This window comes from Ipomoea triloba, chromosome 10 (assembly GCF_003576645.1).
Source record: "Ipomoea triloba cultivar NCNSP0323 chromosome 10, ASM357664v1".
Lineage (NCBI taxonomy): Eukaryota > Viridiplantae > Streptophyta > Magnoliopsida > Solanales > Convolvulaceae > Ipomoea > Ipomoea triloba.
In genome coordinates, this window is record NC_044925.1 from 2,912,073 (window position 1) to 2,918,072 (window position 6,000).

Genomic DNA, 6,000 nt, shown 5'->3' on the forward strand with positions numbered 1-6,000 from the left:
ACCCCTAAACAAATTAGGGTAAAAACCACGGGCAAGGGTAGAAGAATTTCACTATGAGAAAATAGGAGTTACAACCACTCTCTAACTAACAAGGAGAAAACAAGGATAATTCTCTCTTGCTAGGAAGGAGAAATACACTCAACAAACTCTCTAATATCTCTAGTATATGAGGGAAGAATAGAATGATTTGGGATGACTAGAATGACAAATGACCTCTCTATTTATAGTTGTAGATTTGGGGTCATTTTGTAATTAGCCTAAAATGTAAGGACCAAACAATAAATATTTTGTTCAACAAAGTTTGGCTACCTAACATTCTTGTTCAAAGTTGGCAACTTCCTAATTTGGCTGCTGCATGGATGTTGCCTAACTCCATTTGCCGACAATCTCCCACTTGAAGATCAGATTGTAACAATCATATCTTCACACCATTCTTTCTACCTTGCACTTTCCATGTCGCTTACGTCTCTATCAGGCCATAGGAAGATCGACACCAAGTAAACTTATCAACATTGATTACCTTTGTTAGGAAATCTGCTACGTTGTCCGTGGTATGGATTTTCTGCGAATCTACTGTCCCTTCTTCCACCTTCTCTCGGATGAAATGGTACTGCACTCGTATGTGTTTCGTCCTTGAATGAAATGCAGGATTCCTTGCTAGATGCAAGGCACTCTGACTGTCACAAAACAAAGAGACAAACTCTTGTTTGTGCTCGAGCTCCTCCAATAGCATTTTCAACCAAATTGCTTCTTTGCTGGCTTGTGTAGCTGCTACGTATTCTGCTTCTGTTGTTGACGTAGCCACAACTGCTTGCAGTTTTGAAACCCAGCTTACAGCTCCACCAGCAACTTTGAACACATATCCTGTCGTAGATTTACTTTTATCCAAATCCCCTGCATAGTCAGAATCCACATACCCGTTGATAATAAAGTCTGATCCTCCATAACATAATGCAACATCTGAGGTCACCTTGATGTATCTTAGGATCCTCTTCACACAGTTCCAATGCTCTCTGCCTGGATTCGCCATGTACCGACTAACTACTCCCACTGCTTGCGCAATGTCTGGTCTTGTACATATCATAGCGAACATTAGACTCCCCACCGCTGATGCATACGGTACTCGAGACATCTCCATCCTCCCTTCTTCATTGCTAGGACTCATACTTGAGGATACTTTGAGATTAATAGGAAGAGGGGTAGAAATTGGCTTACAATCTTGCATGCTGAAACGTGACAAGATTTTCTTTAAATAATTCTTTTGAGAAAGCCAAATCTTCCTATTACCTCTGTCTCGGTGAATTTGCATCCCTAGAATCTTGTTTGCTGGTCCCAAGTCCTTCATTTCGAATTCCCTAGCCAGTTGTGCCTTCAATTCATCAATGTGATCTTTGTTGGGGCCTGCGACCAACATGTCATCTACATACAACAGCAATATAACAAAGTTATCTTTTCCAAACCTCTTGAAATATGCACAAGGGTCTGCATTCAGTCTGTTGTATCCAAGGCACATGATGAAGGAATCAAATCTCTTATACCAACACCTTGGCGCCTGCTTTAAACCGTACAGAGATTTGTTCAACCTGCAAACCAAGTTCTGATTCTCTTTGTCTTCAAATCCTTCAGGCTGGAGCATATATATCTCTTCTTCAAGATCTCCATGAAGAAAAGCCGTTTTCACATCTAGCTGCTCTAGATGTAAGTTGAATGTAGCACACATCGCTAGAACTACACGAACTGTTGTCAGTCGAACCACAGGTGAAAATATTTCATTGAAATCAATACCTTCTTTCTGAGCATATCCCTTCACCACCAGTCTTGCACGATACCGCTCCACTTGATCGTCACCATTCCTTTTGATTTTGAAGACCCATTTGTTACCAATTGGCTTCCTTCCTTGTGGTAGTGGCACAAGTTCCCATGTATTATTTTTATGGAGAGCTTCTATTTCTTCCTGCATTGCTGCCGTCCATTGAGAAACACCTGAGCTGTTTATCGCCTTCTGAAAGGTTGATGGCTCACCATCCTCTGTTAGAAGGCAGTATGCAACATTCCCTTCCATAACATAATCTGAGTGCCAAGTGGGACGTCTTCTTTCACGGTCTGATTGACGAGTTGTTGGAGCTCTAGAGCGTTCTGGTTCTGGTTCCTCGTGCGCCGGTTCTGCTTCAGAAGAATCTTGTTCAAATTCCTCCTCTACCTGTATCTGAGTAGTTTCTGGCTTTTCCTTTTCCGTGCTATCATCAACTTCTCCTCTTTGTAGCTTGTCCTCTACAAAGATAACATCCCTGCTGATGACAACTTTGTGGGCAGTGGGATCCCACAAGCGATACCCCTTTACTCCATCAGCATACCCCAAGAATCTACATTTCCTGGACTTCGGATCCAACTTTGTAATTTCCTGGGCATTGTACATTGCATACACAATGCTTCCAAATATATGGAGGTTTGAATAATCAACAGGCTTACCAGTCCACATCTCCATTGGTGTCTTCAGCTCGATTGCAGTTGATGGAGCTCGATTCACCAAATAACAGGCGGTATTGACTGCTTCTGCCCAGAATGATTTTTCTAAGCCCGCAGCCCTCAACATTGCTCTTGTCCTTTCCAGCAAGGTTCTGTTCATCCGCTCTGCCACTCCATTTTGTTGAGGAGTGTATGCCACCGTGAACTGCCTTTTGATGCCTTCCTTCTTGCAGAAGTCATCAAATTCCTCACTTGTATATTCCCCTCCATTATCTGTCCTGAAACACTTGATCTTCTTCCCGGAATCAAGTTCCACCCGTGCTTTGAAGGCTTTGAAAGTCGCAAACACATCTGACTTTCTCTTGATAGGGTACACCCAGCATCTCCTAGAGTAATCGTCGATGAATGAGACAAAATACTTTGCCCCTCCTAGGGATGGAACCGGTGCTTGCCACACATCAGAGTGAACCAATTCTAGAACAACCTTGCCTCTAGAATTTGATGTGCTGAATTTAAGACGATGCTGCTTACTTGTTATACAATGCTCACACAAAGGAAGTGATACCTTTGTTAACCCCAGAAGTAGCTTTTGCTCCACAAGAATCTTCATTCCTTGTTCTGACATGTGCCCAAGTTTCTGATGCCATAGCAGCGTAGAGTCTGGACTACATGCGGCAACCGATGCCTCTGCTTCTTGCAAAGTCTCTCCCTTCAGCATGTATAGATTTGCAGCTATCTTCTCCCCTTTCATCACCACAAGCGCTCCTTGGAAAATCTTCATGACTCCTTTCTGTGTTTCAATCTTGGTTGCACTATTATCCAATATTCCATAGGATAATAGATTTTTCTTCAGGCCCTTCACGTGCCGCACATCCTGAACAGTTTGGACTGTTCCATCGTACATCTTCAGCTTGATGGTTCCAATGCCGATAATCTCCAAGGCATGATCGTCGCAACTGTACACAGATCCTCCTGAGATTGGTTCATAATGATGGAACCATTCTCTCCTTGAGGTCATGTGATATGTGGCTCCCGAGTCTATGAGCCATATATCCGCGAACCTTTTTCTGCCTTCCCTGACTATTGGTGCTTCGCAACAAAGAGCACTTCCATCATCTGAGGTACTTGCAACATTTCCTTGAGGATTGGAATTTTGAGGTAAATTCCAACAATCTTTCTTCAGGTGACCCTTCTTTCCACAGTTGTAACACTTTAAATTCTTCTTACTTGATTTTGATCTACCACGACCACTGCTTTGGCCACGTTCTGTTGACCTTCCTTTCATCACCGTTAACGCCTCTGCCTGTTGCAGATTGACTTGTCTCATCACCGTTAACGCCTCTGCCTGTTGCAGATTGACTTGTCTGTCCTCCTTTAACGCCTCTGCCTGTTGCAGATTGACTTGTCTGTCCTCCTTGTTCTTGCGCCGACTTTCTTCTTCAAGAACTGCAGCTGCAACATCATCGAACCGACTTTCTTCTTCAAGAACTGCAGCTGCAACATCATCGAAGACTAGATAGTCTGTAAGGATGTTGTTTGTTAAGTTGATGATGAGCTGATCATACAAATCAGGTAGACTCTGAAGTAGAAATTCTGCACACTCCTGTGGCTCTATTTTACAGCTTAGAGATGTAAGCTGGGAAAATAGAGTATTCAGCGTATTTAAGTGTTCCGTCACTGAAGTAGATTCTGACATACGAAGAGTATATAATTTCCTCTTAAGGAAAATTTTGTTGTGCAGTGACTTGGCCTCGTACAACCGGTTGAGGTGATCCCAAATCTCCTTGGCCGTCTTCTTCTCCTCGATGCTTGACAATACTCCATCTGCTATTGATAGGTATAGATCCGCCATAGCATCCTCGTTCATCTCGCTCCATTTTTTGTCATCAGTAAAATCCACTGGCCTTTCACTGATAGCTGCTAGACAGTTGTCTTTCCTCAGGATAGCCTTCACCTTCAATTTCCACAATTAGAAATTTTTCCCATTGAATTTTTCAATCTCAAATTTCGCTGCCATATTGTTCTTGAAACAAATTCTGAACAATATATCTGAAGGCTCTGATACCAATTGTTGCGCCCGCGGAAGTGGGATAGATCAGATTGCAACAATAATTTGAGAAAGAAAAATAAATGAGGCACAGATTTTACGTGGAAAACCCCTAAACAAATTAGGGTAAAAACCACGGGCAAGGGTAGAAGAATTTCACTATGAGAAAATAGGAGTTACAACCACTCTCTAACTAACAAGGAGAAAACAAGGATAATTCTCTCTTGCTAGGAAGGAGAAATACACTCAACAAACTCTCTAATATCTCTAGTATATGAGGGAAGAATAGAATGATTTGGGATGACTAGAATGACAAATGACCTCTCTATTTATAGTTGTAGATTTGGGGTCATTTTGTAATTAGCCTAAAATGTAAGGACCAAACAATAAATATTTTGTTCAACAAAGTTTGGCTACCTAACATTCTTGTTCAAAGTTGGCAACTTCCTAATTTGGCTGCTGCATGGATGTTGCCTAACTCCATTTGCCGACATTTTCTTGGGTACAACTTTACAATATTGAACATCAATTTACTGGAGTTAGTGAGTATGAATTTTTGTTGGTATTTTAGTTCTCAACTTGGATGTATTTCAATTCTCAATCTTTCTTTTAATTTTCTGCATTTCTGTGTTTTCTTGGTGCACAATAATGTAGTGTACTTCAATTCAAGGTCTAATTTCATGGGATTTTAGTTTTCTTCTCTATTGACAATGAAATTATTTGTATTTTTTTTTCTTTATTGACGACCAACTAGGAAAGTATTGCAACAAAACAAATAATTGACCAAGACTTGAGAAAATGATAAATGATACTTGCAATTTTATAAGAAAAATTGTAAATGTATTCATAGAAAGTAAATTTTGTGTTTATTTTAATTTTATTGAACAAAGATGCATGAAAATTGTAGTTATTTTTTATGAATTAAATAATTAATCATAGCATGCATGCCATGTCAATTAAAATGGACAATGAATGTTAGAAAAGATGGAATTTAATATTTCATTGAGATGCTTGTTTGCAGTTTCTATTGACCTTAAAGACCAAAAACTGTTATGGTATATAATGATAGCTGAAATTGCAAATTTCTACTAGGTTGCAACTTAAAATTTATCAAATGAATTTATTGGAACACTTAGATCATTGATTTGTCTCATATAAGGAAAATAAGAGAAAATCAATTTTTTATTTATTTATTTTTTTTACTCATACCATTGAACTAAGCCATGCGAGACATTAAAAATCATTATTTCACTATAAAGGCACCCTTCATTATCTTCTACTATAAAAGCTCAATAATCAAGGAAGGAAAAGAATCATTATTCCATAGATCATGTTCCACACAACTATGTGTATCATAAATAAAATGTACATTTTTAATATGCTAAAAGTACATTATTTATATACATAAAATATATTATTTGAAAGTGTACTATTTGAATAATGAAAATACATACATTTTTTTGTATATTATTAAATAATATATTTTT